Below are 15,070 nucleotides of genomic sequence, written 5' to 3'. Positions count from 1 at the left end.
GATGTATTGTCCGGCATTCTAGTCTTTTCTATCACATTTTTCAGCAATTATGATCTGACATTCACACCTACTTGCAGTCGAACAGCTCTGCTCCCGCTTTTGATTATGTTCGGTTGGATATTCAAACCTTTTCTTAACTGCTTTTTACAATATTTGGTCGGACGTTCACACCTTCTTGCAGCCGAACACCCCCACTTCTGCTTTTGATGGTATATATTCGGGTATTCGAACCTTCTCTTACCCGCTTTTTACAAACCATGGTTGGACTTTCATACCTTCTTGTAGCTGAACAACTCCACTCCTGCTTTTGATGATTTATGGTTGGACATTCGCATCTTTTCCTACCCATTTTTCAGTAATTATGGGTGGATATTCACATCTTCTTGCAGCTGAACACCTCCTCTCCCGCTAATGATCATGTAAGGTTTGATATTCGAAAATTTTCTTTCATGTTTTAAAGCAATTATTAATGGACATTCACACCTACTTGCAGCCGAACACCACCTCTCCCGCTTTTGATGATGTATGGACCGGCATTCTTACCTTTTCTAACACATTTTTCAGCAATTATGGTTGGAGAATCACACCTACTCACAGCCGAACAACTCCGCTACCGCATTTGATGGTGTATAGTCGGGATTTCTCACCCTTTCTCATCAGCTTTTTGCAAATTATTCTCTGACATTCACACCTACTTGCAGTCGAACAGCTCGGCTCCCGCTTTTGATTATGTTTGGTTAGATATTCGAACCTTTTCTTAACTGCTTTTTTACAAACTTTGGTCGGACGTTCACACCTTCTTGCAGCCGAACACCTCCGCTCCCTCTTTTGTTGGTGTATGTTCGGGCATTCGAACCTTTTCTTACCCGCTTTTTACAAACCAGGGTCGGACTTTCACACCTTTTAGTAGCCGAACAACTCCGCTCCCGCTATTGATTGTGTACAGTCGGGTATTTTAACCTTTTCTTACCCGCTTTTTACCAACTATGGTCGGACATTCACACCTTCGTACAGCGGAACACCTCCGCTCCCTCTTTTGATGATGTATGGTTAGGCATTCGCACCTTCTCTCACCCGCCTTTTACTATGGTCGGCCATTCACAGCTTCCTCTCCACCATACTTGTATGGTGGGATATTCACACCCACTTGCATCCGAAGACCTCCGCTTCCGCTTTTGATGGGAACTGACAACATAAGAAGTCCGGACATACTTTGATAGTATATGAATAAGTGGGTAGCTACTGACAAGCATTAAGCATGTCACACAGCCCAAACATATAACATTTCAGGACACACCACACAGTTAACAACCACAGTGAAGTGTCAAAGCCCAAACATGTAACATTCAACAGGACACTTACACAACACATTCAAATCAAACAGTCAGACAACATACAAGAACATATACCCCAGCCGGCATTGCTCCCTGCCTATTTTCGTACAGCACACTATGTGTGCGCACACCTTTATTCACAAACTCTTCAACTTATACTCTTTTACCGAAGTTGCTACAGCTCGATTGGCCGAATACCCTTTGATCCTATTTCGGTGAATTTGACATCTGCCTTACATATAACAGATTAGCGGTTTAGCAGTTTTAATTTAGTTTGAGTGAAGGAATTCATTTTATAGCAAAATCCGAAATCGTGAAGAACTCATGAAAGTAAGCTTATTCTTGGATTCCTGAAACTTTAGATTTGCTCTTTCTTTTACTGCAAAGTACAACGTTGTTTTTTTTGTTTAAATCTTTCTAGACATGGTAAATATTAAGGACAAAGCAGTTTTCACATAGTTTGAGTGAAGGAATTCATTTTATAGATAAAATCCTAAGAGTCTGATGGGAAAAGAGAGTGAATGCGAAGTAGACTTTAACACGGCTATGGGAGCGAGCCGAGTGTGGGCTAACCAGGAGAATTGCTTGAAAGAAATGCGACCCCGAATGAGCGGTCAGAACAAAGCCTCAATACGGGATTCTCGTGGTGTTTTTGTTGCTGCCTTGTCTTTTGCACAGAGTAAAAGACAAGGCAGCCATCGAATAGGGCCCGATTGTTCCTACTTGGTCAGCCGAGGAGCAAGGGGGGGGGGAGCAAGCGTCTCAACCAAGCAAAGCTCACCATGGGGAAGGTGGCTATGCCAACAAGCCTGATGCCCTGCTCCCGCAGTGACGGATAATCGTACTCTGGTTTCTCTTCATAACGTACAAGTCTTTCGCCTTTTACTAAAGATTTCTGTGGAGAGCAGCACTAATGAGTTGTTTCTATTTTTGGCAGGCTTTACCTTTGCGGGTGAAGCCCTTTCTGTCTGTGCAAAAGAAATCTTGTTACTGTGCAGAGTGACTTCTCTGAGTAGAGTCGCCTTACTTGTTGCGACTGTGCCGATGTTCGAAGCTGGAGTGCAAAGTTGTTGCTTGAATGGTGCTTGCTGGAGCGTGCGGGAGTGCAAAGTTATACCATTTAAAAGGGCTGAAGAGTGCTCAGTGCAGCGGGTGGGCGACACTCTGGCCACCTTGAAAACCGAGGTTACATCCACTACCAGGGGCAGCCCAAGTTCTGCCGCAAGTGTGGTGAGCATGGGCACCTGGTTGAGGCTTGTACCAAGGTGTTATGTGGGAAGAGCAGAGAAATTGGGCAAACTTTTGGAGAGTGTCCAAATGGCAGGAAATGTAATCTCTGTGGAGAATTAAATCACCTCTTCAGAGATTGCCCTAAATCTTTTGCCAACAAATTAAAGACGGTAAAGCCACAGTCAAGCCAACAAAGAGAAGGACCAAAGGTGGCAGTTGGTGAACAAAGTGAAGAGGTTGACCCAATAAATTCAAACTTCCCGCCAAAAGCTTGGATTGGAAGTGAGGAGCAAAAAGGGGAGGGGCCTGTAGAGGCCTCACCACTCAGTGTTGAAGTCTGTGAGAATTCACAGGCAGAGGGTGGAGCTACGCTAAATGAGGAGGAAGAGCAGACAGGTGAGTCTAGTGAAGATACTCACCTCCCCGAAGGTCAACAGAAGGTCAATTTGTTGATAGGCATTCATTTATTTCTTCACTTCTGATGAAGTTTCAACAATAAACAACAAACTTTGTATTATTAGAAAGAACCAGAATCATTCTTCAGGAATCCGAAAATAAGCTCTATTTTATGAGTTATGCACGAATTCGGATTCTCCTATAAAACGAATTCATTAACTCAAACCAAGTTAAGACTGCTTTGTCCTTCATATTTATTCATGTCTAATCAAGTTTCAACGATAAACAACGTTGTACTTTGTAGAATGAGAAAGAACTTCTTCAGCAATAAGCATCTCTCGACATATGACGAAGTACAGATTTTGCTATAAAATTAATTCCTTCTATCAGCCTGACTTAAAACTGTTTGTCCTCCTTATTTATCCACTTCAAATCAAGTTTCAACAAATAAAAAAAAGTTGTAGTTTGAGAAAGTACAACTTAATCTTCAGCAATCAGTATAAAAAGAGGTGCAAATGCCAACCATACATACCTACAAGGTGGAGCGGAAGTATTCAGCTGCAAGTAGGTGTGAATGTTCGACTATAATTTGTAAAAAGCGGGTAAGAAAAGGTTCGAATGCCCGACTATATATTAACAAAAGCGGGAGGAGAGGTCTTCGGATGAGAGTGGGTGAGAATTTCCAACCATAATCTATAAAATACGGTGAAAAAAAATATGTGAATGCCTCATAGAATACTAAAAGCGGAAGTGTTCGGCTGCAAGAAGGTGTGAATGTCCGACTATATTTGGTGAAAAGCAGGTGAAGCAAGGTCTGAATGCCCAACCTTATATCATCAAAAGCGAGATCAGAGGTGTTTGGCTGCAAGAAGGCCATAGTTTTCCAAAAGCGGGTAAGGTGCGAATGTCCGACTAAATATCAACAAAATTTGGGGCGGAGGTCTTCGGATGCAAGTGGGTGTGAATATCCCACCATACAAGTATGGTGGAGAGGAAGCTGTAAATAGCCGACCATAGTTTGGAAAAAGCGGGTAAGAAAAGGTTTGAATGCCCGAACATACACCATCAAAAGAGGGAGCGGAGGTGTTCCGCTGTACGAAGGTGTGAATGTCCGACCATACTTGGTAAAAAGCGGGTAAGAAAAGGTTAAAATACCCGACTGTACACAATCAATAGCGGGAGCGGATGTGTTCGGCTACAAGAAGATGTGAAAGTCCGACCATGGTTTGTAAAAAGCGGGTAAGAAAAGGTGCGAATGTCCGACAATGTATGATCAAAAGAGAGAGCGGAGGTTTTCGGATACAAGAAGGTTTGAATGTCCCACCATAGTTTGTAAAAAGCGGGTAAGAAAAGGTTCGAATGCCCGACTATACACCATCAAAAGCGGGAATAGAGGTGTTCCGCTGTAAGACGGTGTGAATGTCCGACCATAGTTGGTAAAAAGCGGGTAAGAAAAGGTTAAAATACCCGACTGTACACAATCAATAGCGGGAGCGGAGTTGTTCGGCTACAAGAAGGTGTGAAAGTCCGACCATGGTTTGTAAAAACCGGGAAGAAAAGGCTCGAAAGCCCGACTATACACCATCAAAAAGAAGGTTTGAATGTCCATCAATAATTGCTTTAAAACAAGAAAGTAAATTTTCGAATATCAAACCGCACATGATCATAAGCGGGAGAGGAGGTGTTCGGCTGCAAGAAGGTGTGAATGTCCACCCATAATTCATGAAAAATGGGTAAAAAAAAAGGTGCGAATGCCTAACAATACATTATCAAAAGCAGGTGTGAATGTCAGATCATAATTTGTAAAAAGCTGATGAGAAAGGGTGAGAATGCCCGACTATACACCATCAAATGCGGGAGCGGAGGTGTTCGGCTCTGAGTAGGTGTGAATGTCCGACCATAATTGCTGAAGAATGTGTTAGAAAAGGTAAGAATGCTGGACCATACATCATCAAAAGCGGGAGAGGTGGTGTTCGGCTGCAAAAAGGTGTGACTGTTCGACTAAAGTTTGTAAAAAGTGGGTAAGACAAGGTGCGAATGCCTGACAATGTATGATCAAAAGCGGGAGCGGAGGTGTTCAGCTGCAAGAAGGTCTACATGTCCATCAATAATTGCTAGAAAACATGAAAGAAACTTTTCGAAAATCAAACCGCTCATGATCATAAGTGGGATAGGAGGTGTTCAGCTGCAAGGTGTGAATGTTCACCCATAATTCCTGAAAAATGGGCAAAAAAAAGGTGTGAATGCCCAACCATACATCATCAAAAGCAGGATTGGAAGTGTTCGGCTACAAGAAGGTGTGAACGTCCAACCAAAATATGTAAAAAGAAGTTAAGAAAAGGTTCGAATATCCAACCAAACATAATCAAAAGCGGGAGCAGAGCTGTTCGACTGCAAGTAGGTGTGAATGTCAGATCATAATTTGCAAAAAGCTGATGAGAAAGGGTGAGAATGCCCGACTATACATCATCAAAAGCGGGAGCGGAGTTGTTCGGCTGTGAGTAGGTGTGAATCTCCGACCATAATTGCTGAAAAATGTGTTAGAAAAGGTAAAAATGCCGGTCCATACATCATCAAAAGCGAGAGAGGTTGTGTTCGACTGCAAGTAGGTGTGAATGTCCAGCCATAATTACTCACAAACGGGTAAGAAAAGGTAGTAGCCAGACCATATATGATCAAAACAGGGAGCGGAGGTGGTTCAACTGCAAGAAGGTTTGAATGTCAAACTAAAGTTCAAATATATTAACAAAAGCGGGAGGAGAGGTCTTCGGATGAGAGTGGTTGAAAATTTCCAACCATAATGTATAAAATGCGGTGAAAAAAAAGGTGTGATAGAACACTAAAAGGTGGAGCGGAAGTGTTCGGCTGCAAGAAGGTGTGAATGTCCGACTATATTTGGTGAAAAGCAGGTGAAGCAAGGTCTGAATGCCCAACCTTACATCATCAAAAGCAAGATCAGAGTTGTTTGGCTGCAAGAAGGCCATAGTTTGCCAAAAGCGGGTAAGGTGCGAATGTCCGACTAAATATCAACAAAATTTGGGGCGGAGGTCTTCGGATGCAAGTGGGTGTGAATATCCCACCATACAAGTATGGTGGGTGGAGAGGAAGCTGTGAATAGCCGACCATAGTTTGGAAAAAGCGGGTAAGAAAAGGTTTGAATGCCCGAACATACACCATCAAAAGAGGGAGCGGAGGTGTTCCGCTGTACGAAGGTGTGAATGTCCAACCATACTTGGTAAAAAGCGGGTAAGAAAAGGTTAATATACCCGACTGTACACAATCAATAGCGGGAGCGGATGTGTTCGGCTACAAGAAGGTGTGACAGTCCGACCATGGTTTGTAAAAAGCTGGTAAGAAAAGGTGCGAATGTCCGACAATGTATGATCAAAAGAGAGAGCGGAGGTTTTCGGATACACGAAAGTTTGAATGTCCTACCATAGTTTGTAAATAGCGGGTAAGAAAAGGTTCAAATGCCCGACTATACACCATAAAAAGCGGGAGCGGAGGTGTTCCGCTGTAAGACGGTGTGAATGTCCGACCATAGTTGGTAAAAAGCGGGTAAGAAAAGGTTAAAATACCCGACTGTACAAAATCAATAGCGAGAGCGGAGTTGTTCGGCTACAAGACGGTGTGAAAGTACGACCATGGTTTGTAAAAAGCAGTTAAGAAAAGGTTCGAATATCCAACCAAACATAATCAAAAGCGGGAGCAGAGCTGTTCGACTGCAAGTAGGTGTGAATGTCCAGCCATAATTACTCACAAACGGGGGAAGAAAAGGTAGTATTGCCAGACCATACATGATCAAAACAGGGAGCGGAGGTTCAGCTGCAAGGTGTGAATGTCTGACTATAGTTTGTAAAAAGCGGGTAAGACAAGGTGCGAATGCCCGACAATGTATGATCAAAAGAGAGAGCGGAGGTGTTCGGCTGCAAGGTCTGAATGTCCAACCATAATTTGTAAAAACCGGGTAAGAAAAGGCTCGAAAGCCAGACTATACATCATCAAAAGCGGGAGCGGAGGTGTTCAGCTGCAAGAAGGTGTGAATGTTCGACTAAAGTTTGTAAAAAGCTGGTAAGACAAGGAGCGATGTCCCGACATTGTATGATCAAAAGCGGGAGCGGAGGTGTCCAGCTGTGAGTAGGTGTTAATGTCCGACCATAATTGCTGCAAAATGTGTTAGAAAAGGTAAGAATACTGGACCATACATCATCAAAAGCGGGAGAGGTGGTGTTCGGCTGCAAGAAGGTGTGAAAGTCCAACAATGGTTTGTAAAAAGCGGGTAAGAAAAGGTTAAAATACCCGACTGTACACAATCAATAGCGGGAGCGGATGTGTTCGGCTACAAGAAGATGTGAAAGTCCGACCATGGTTTGTAAAAAGCGGGTAAGAAAAGGTGCGAATGTCCGACAATGTATGATCAAAAGAGAGAGTGGAGGTTTTCGGATACAAGAAGGTTTGAATGTCCCACCATAGTTTGTAAAAAGCGGGTAAGAAAAGGTTCGAATGCCCGACTATACACCATCAAAAGCGGGAGCAGAGGTGTTCCGCTGTAAGACGGTGTGAATGTCCGACCATAGTTGGTAAAAAGCGGGTAAGAAAAGGTTAAAATACCCGACTGTACACAATCAATAGCGGGAGCGGAGTTGTACGGCTACAAGAAGGTGTGAAAGTCCGACCATGGTTTGTAAAAACCGGGAAGAAAAGGCTCGAAAGCCCGACTATACACCATCAAAAAGAAGGTTTGAATGTCCATCAATAATTGCTTTAAAACAAGAAAGTAAATTTTCGAATATCAAACCGCACATGATCATAAGCAGTAGAGGAGGTGTTCGGCTGCAAGAAGGTGTGAATGTCCACCCATAATTCATGAAAAATGGGTAAAAAAAAAGGTGCGAATGCCTAACAATACATTATCAAAAGCAGGTGTGAATGTCAGATCATAATTTGTAAAAAGCTGATGAGAAAGGGTGAGAATGCCCGACTATACACCATCAAATGCGGGAGCGGAGGTGTTCGGCTCTGAGTAGGTGTGAATGTCCGACCATAATTGCTGAAGAATGTGTTAGAAAAGGTAAGAATGCTGGACCATACATCATCAAAAGCGGGAGAGGTGGTGTTCGGCTGCAAAAAGGTGTGACTGTTCGACTAAAGTTTGTAAAAAGTGGGTAAGACAAGGTGCGAATGCCTGACAATGTATGATCAAAAGCGGGAGCGGAGGTGTTCAGCTGCAAGAAGGTCTACATGTCCATCAATAATTGCTAGAAAACATGAAAGAAACTTTTCGAAAATCAAACCGCACATGATCATAAGTGGGATAGGAGGTGTTCAGCTGCAAGGTGTGAATGTCCACCCATAATTCCTGAAAAATGGGCAAAAAAAAGGTGTGAATGCCCAACCATACATCATCAAAAGCAGGAGTGGAAGTGTTCGGCTACAAGAAGGTGTGAACGTCCAACCAAAATATGTAAAAAGAAGTTAAGAAAAGGTTCGAATATCCAACCAAACATAATCAAAAGCGGGAGCAGAGCTGTTCGACTGCAAGTAGGTGTGAATGTCAGATCATAATTTGCAAAAAGCTGATGAGAAAGGGTGAGAATGCCCGACTATACATCATCAAATGCGGGAGCGGAGTTGTTCGGCTGTGAGTAGGTGTGAATCTCTGACCATAATTGCTGAAAAATGTGTTAGAAAAGGTAAAAATGCCGGTCCATACATCATCAAAAGCGAGAGAGGTTGTGTTCGACTGCAAGTAGGTGTGAATGTCCAGCCATAATTACTCACAAACGGGTAAGAAAAGGTAGTAGCCAGACCATATATGATCAAAACAGGGAGCGGCGGTGGTTCAACTGCAAGAAGGTTTGAATGTCAAACTAAAGTTCAAATATATTAACAAAAGCGGGAGGAGAGGTCTTCGGATGAGAGTGGTTGAAAATTTCCAACCATAATGTATAAAATGCGGTGAAAAAAAAGGTGTGATAGAACACTAAAAGGTGGAGCGGAAGTGTTCGGCTGCAAGAAGGTGTGAATGTCCGACTATATTTGGTGAAAAGCAGGTGAAGCAAGGTCTGAATGCCCAACCTTACATCATCAAAAGCAAGATCAGAGTTGTTTGGCTGCAAGAAGGCCATAGTTTGCCAAAAGAGGGTAAGGTGCGAATGTCCGACTAAATATCAACAAAATTTGGGGCGGAGGTCTTCGGATGCAAGTGGGTGTGAATATCCCACCATACAAGTATGGTGGGTGGAGAGGAAGCTGTGAATAGCCAACCATAGTTTGGAAAAAGCGGGTAAGAAAAGGTTTGAATGCCCGAACATACACCATCAAAAGAGGGAGCGGAGGTGTTCCGCTGTACGAAGGTGTGAATGTCCAACCATACTTGGTAAAAAGCGGGTAAGAAAAGGTTAATATACCCGACTGTACACAATCAATAGCGGGAGCGGATGTGTTCGGCTACAAGAAGGTGTGACAGTCCGACCATGGTTTGTAAAAAGCTGGTAAGAAAAGGTGCGAATGTCCGACAATGTATGATCAAAAGAGAGAGCGGAGGTTTTCGGATACACGAAAGTTTGAATGTCCTACCATAGTTTGTAAATAGCGGGTAAGAAAAGGTTCAAATGCCCGACTATACACCATAAAAAGCGGGAGCGGAGGTGTTCCGCTGTAAGACGGTGTGAATGTCCGACCATAGTTGGTAAAAAGCGGGTAAGAAAAGGTTAAAATACCCGACTGTACAAAATCAATAGCGGGAGCGGAGTTGTTCGGCTACAAGAAGGTGTGAAAGTACGACCATGGTTTGTAAAAAGCAGTTAAGAAAAGGCTCGAATATCCAACCAAACATAATCAAAAGCGGGAGCAGAGCTGTTCGACTGCAAGTAGGTGTGAATGTCCAGCCATAATTACTCACAAACGGGGGAAGAAAAGGTAGTATTGCCAGACCATACATGATCAAAACAGGGAGCGGAGGTTCAGCTGCAAGGTGTGAATGTCTGACTATAGTTTGTAAAAAGCGGGTAAGACAAGGTGCGAATGCCCGACAATGTATGATCAAAAGAGAGAGCGGAGGTGTTCGGCTGCAAGGTCTGAATGTCCAACCATAATTTGTAAAAACCGGGTAAGAAAAGGCTCGAAAGCCCGACTATACATCATCAAAAGCGGGAGCGGAGGTGTTCAGCTGCAAGAAGGTGTGAATGTTCGACTAAAGTTTGTAAAAAGCTGGTAAGACAAGGAGCGATGTCCCGACATTGTATGATCAAAAGCGGGAGCGGAGGTGTCCAGCTGTGAGTAGGTGTGAATGTCCGACCATAATTGCTGAAAAATGTGTTAGAAAAGGTAAGATTACTGGGCCATACATCATCAAAAGCGGGAGAGGTGGTGTTCGGCTGCAAGAAGGTGTGAAAGTCCAACAATGGTTTGTAAAAAGCGGGTAAGAAAAGGTTAAAATACCCGACTGTACACAATCAATAGTGGGAGCGGATGTGTTCGGCTACAAGAAGATGTGAAAGTCCGACCATGGTTTGTAAAAAGCGGGTAAGAAAAGGTGCGAATGTCCAATGTATGATCAAAAGAGAGAGCGGAGGTTTTCGGATACAAGAAGGTTTGAATGTCCCACCATAGTTTGTAAAAAGCGGGTAAGAAAAGGTTCGAATGCCCGACTATACACCATCAAAAGCGGGAGCAGAGGTGTTCCGCTGTAAGACGGTGTGAATGTCCGACCATAGTTGGTAAAAAGCGGGTAAGAAAAGGTTAAAATACCCGACTGTACACAATCAATAGCGGGAGCGGAGTTGTTCGGCTACAAGAAGGTGTGAAAGTCCGACCATGGTTTGTAAAAACCGGGAAGAAAAGGCTCGAAAGCCCGACTATACACCATCAAAAAGAAGGTTTGAATGTCCATCAATAATTGCTTTAAAACAAGAAAGTAAATTTTCGAATATCAAACCGCACATGATCATAAGCGGGAGAGGAGGTGTTCGGCTGCAAGAAGGTGTGAATGTCCACCCATAATTCATGAAAAATGGGTAAAAAAAAAGGTGCGAATGCCTAACAATACATTATCAAAAGCAGGTGTGAATGTCAGATCATAATTTGTAAAAAGCTGATGAGAAAGGGTGAGAATGCCCGACTATACACCATCAAATGCGGGAGCGGAGGTGTTCGGCTCTGAGTAGGTGTGAATGTCCGACCATAATTGCTGAAGAATGTGTTAGAAAAGGTAAGAATGCTGGACCATACATCATCAAAAGCGGGAGAGGTGGTGTTCGGCTGCAAAAAGGTGTGACTGTTCGACTAAAGTTTGTAAAAAGTGGGTAAGACAAGGTGCGAATGCCTGACAATGTATGATCAAAAGCGGGAGCGGAGGTGTTCTGCTGCAAGAAGGTCTACATGTCCATCAATAATTGCTAGAAAACATGAAAGAAACTTTTCGAAAATCAAACCGCACATGATCATAAGTGGGATAGGAGGTGTTCAGCTGCAAGGTGTGAATGTCCAACCATAATTCCTGAAAAATGGGCAAAAAAAAGGTGTGAATGCCCAACCATACATCATCAAAAGCAGGAGTGGAAGTGTTCGGCTACAAGAAGGTGTGAACGTCCAACCAAAATATGTAAAAAGAAGTTAAGAAAAGGTTCGAATATCCAACCAAACATAATCAAAAGCGGGAGCAGAGCTGTTCGACTGCAAGTAGGTGTGAATGTCAGATCATAATTTGCAAAAAGCTGATGAGAAAGGGTGAGAATGCCCGACTATACATCATCAAATGCGGGAGCGGAGTTGTTCGGCTGTGAGTAGGTGTGAATCTCCAACCATAATTGCTGAAAAATGTGTTAGAAAAGGTAAAAATGCCGGTCCATACATCATCAAAAGCGAGAGAGGTTGTGTTCGACTGCAAGTAGGTGTGAATGTCCAGCCATAATTACTCACAAACGGGTAAGAAAAGGTAGTAGCCAGACCATATATGATCAAAACAGGGAGCGGAGGTGGTTCAGCTGCAAGAAGGTTTGAATGTCAAACTAAAGTTCAAATATATTAACAAAAGCGGGAGGAGAGGTCTTCGGATGAGAGTGGTTGAAAATTTCCAACCATAATGTATAAAATGCGGTGAAAAAAAAGGTGTGATAGAACACTAAAAGGTGGAGCGGAAGTGTTCGGCTGCAAGAAGGTGTGAATGTCCGACTATATTTGGTGAAAAGCAGGTGAAGCAAGGTCTGAATGCCCAACCTTACATCATCAAAAGCAAGATCAGAGTTGTTTGGCTGCAAGAAGGCCATAGTTTGCCAAAAGCGGGTAAGGTGCGAATGTCCGACTAAATATCAACAAAATTTGGGGCGGAGGTCTTCGGATGCAAGTGGGTGTGAATATCCCACCATACAAGTATGGTGGGTGGAGAGGAAGCTGTGAATAGCCGACCATAGTTTGGAAAAAGCGGGTAAGAAAAGGTTTGAATGCCCGAACATACACCATCAAAAGAGGGAGCGGAGGTGTTCCGCTGTACGAAGGTGTGAATGTCCAACCATACTTGGTAAAAAGCGGGTAAGAAAAGGTTAATATACCCGACTGTACACAATCAATAGCGGGAGCGGATGTGTTCGGCTACAAGAAGGTGTGACAGTCCAACCATGGTTTGTAAAAAGCCGGTAAGAAAAGGTGCGAATGTCCGACAATGTATGATCAAAAGAGAGAGCGGAGGTTTTCGGATACACGAAAGTTTGAATGTCCTACCATAGTTTGTAAATAGCGGGTAAGAAAAGGTTCAAATGCCCGACTATACACCATAAAAAGCGGGAGCGGAGGTGTTCCGCTGTAAGACGGTGTGAATGTCCGACCATAGTTGGTAAAAAGCGGGTAAGAAAAGGTTAAAATACCCGACTGTACAAAATCAATAGCGGGAGCGGAGTTGTTCGGCTACAAGAAGGTGTGAAAGTACGACCATGGTTTGTAAAAAGCAGTTAAGAAAAGGTTCGAATATCCAACCAAACATAATCAAAAGCGGGAGCAGAGCTGTTCGACTGCAAGTAGGTGTGAATGTCCAGCCATAATTACTCACAAACGGGGGAAGAAAAGGTAGTATTGCCAGACCATACATGATCAAAACAGGGAGCGGAGGTTCAGCTGCAAGGTGTGAATGTCTGACTATAGTTTGTAAAAAGCGGGTAAGACAAGGTGCGAATGCCCGACAATGTATGATCAAAAGAGAGAGCGGAGGTGTTCGGCTGCAAGGTCTGAATGTCCAACCATAATTTGTAAAAACCGGGTAAGAAAAGGCTCGAAAGCCCGACTATACATCATCAAAAGCGGGAGCGGAGGTGTTCAGCTGCAAGAAGGTGTGAATGTTCGACTAAAGTTTGTAAAAAGCTGGTAAGACAAGGAGCGATGTCCCGACATTGTATGATCAAAAGCGGGAGCGGAGGTGTCCAGCTGTGAGTAGGTGTGAATGTCCGACCATAATTGCTGAAAAATGTGTTAGAAAAGGTAAGATTACTGGGCCATACATCATCAAAAGCGGGAGAGGTGGTGTTCGGCTGCAAGAAGGTGTGAAAGTCCAACAATGGTTTGTAAAAAGCGGGTAAGAAAAGGTTAAAATACCCGACTGTACACAATCAATAGCGGGAGCGGATGTGTTCGGCTACAAGAAGATGTGAAAGTCCGACCATGGTTTGTAAAAAGCGGGTAAGAAAAGGTGCGAATGTCCGACAATGTATGATCAAAAGAGAGAGCGGAGGTTTTCGGATACAAGAAGGTTTGAATGTCCCACCATAGTTTGTAAAAAGCGGGTAAGAAAAGGTTCGAATGCCCGACTATACACCATCAAAAGCGGGAGCAGAGGTGTTCCGCTGTAAGACGGTGTGAATGTCCGACCATAGTTGGTAAAAAGCGGGTAAGAAAAGGTTAAAATACCCGACTGTACACAATCAATAGCGGGAGCGGAGTTGTTCGGCTACAAGAAGGTGTGAAAGTCCGACCATGGTTTGTAAAAACCGGGAAGAAAAGGCTCGAAAGCCCGACTATACACCATCAAAAAGAAGGTTTGAATGTCCATCAATAATTGCTTTAAAACAAGAAAGTAAATTTTCGAATATCAAACCGCACATGATCATAAGCGGGAGAGGAGGTGTTCGGCTGCAAGAAGGTGTGAATGTCCACCCATAATTCATGAAAAATGGGTAAAAAAAAAGGTGCGAATGCCTAACAATACATTATCAAAAGCAGGTGTGAATGTCAGATCATAATTTGTAAAAAGCTGATGAGAAAGTGTGAGAATGCCCGACTATACACCATCAAATGCGGGAGCGGAGGTGTTCGGCTCTGAGTAGGTGTGAATGTCCGACCATAATTGCTGAAGAATGTGTTAGAAAAGGTAAGAATGCTGGACCATACATCATCAAAAGCGGGAGAGGTGGTGTTCGGCTGCAAAAAGGTGTGACTGTTCGACTAAAGTTTGTAAAAAGTGGGTAAGACAAGGTGCGAATGCCTGACAATGTATGATCAAAAGCGGGAGCGGAGGTGTTCTGCTGCAAGAAGGTCTACATGTCCATCAATAATTGCTAGAAAACATGAAAGAAACTTTTCGAAAATCAAACCGCACATGATCATAAGTGGGATAGGAGGTGTTCAGCTGCAAGGTGTGAATGTCCAACCATAATTCCTGAAAAATGGGCAAAAAAAAGGTGTGAATGCCAAACCATACATCATCAAAAGCAGGAGTGGAAGTGTTCGGCTACAAGAAGGTGTGAACGTCCAACCAAAATATGTAAAAAGAAGTTAAGAAAAGGTTCGAATATCCAACCAAACATAATCAAAAGCGGGAGCAGAGCTGTTCGACTGCAAGTAGGTGTGAATGTCAGATCATAATTTGCAAAAAGCTGATGAGAAAGGGTGAGAATGCCCGACTATACATCATCAAATGCGGGAGCGGAGTTGTTCGGCTGTGAGTAGGTGTGAATCTCCAACCATAATTGCTGAAAAATGTGTTAGAAAAGGTAAAAATGCCGGTCCATACATCATCAAAAGCGAGAGAGGTTGTGTTCGACTGCAAGTAGGTGTGAATGTCCAGCCATAATTACTCACAAACGGGTAAGAAAAGGTAGTAGCCAGACCATATATGATCAAAA

General features: G+C 43.3%; 1 non-coding gene across 1 annotated transcript; it reads left to right on the top strand.

The window, feature by feature from the left end:
- Positions 1–2,175: 2,175 nt before the first annotated feature.
- LOC140274205 (U5 spliceosomal RNA) lies at positions 2,176–2,289 on the top strand. Its single transcript, XR_011908180.1, has one exon. It is a non-coding gene; the product is annotated as a U5 spliceosomal RNA (small nuclear RNA).
- Positions 2,290–15,070: the final 12,781 nt, after the last annotated feature.

This window comes from Leuresthes tenuis, unplaced genomic scaffold (genome assembly GCF_036924035.1).
Source record: "Leuresthes tenuis unplaced genomic scaffold, fLeuTen1.0.hap1 SCAF_17, whole genome shotgun sequence".
In the NCBI taxonomy this organism is placed as follows: Eukaryota; Metazoa; Chordata; class Actinopteri; order Atheriniformes; family Atherinopsidae; genus Leuresthes; species Leuresthes tenuis.
The sequence above is the reverse complement of the archived record's forward strand: the minus strand, read 5'-3'. Positions and strand labels throughout refer to the sequence as shown.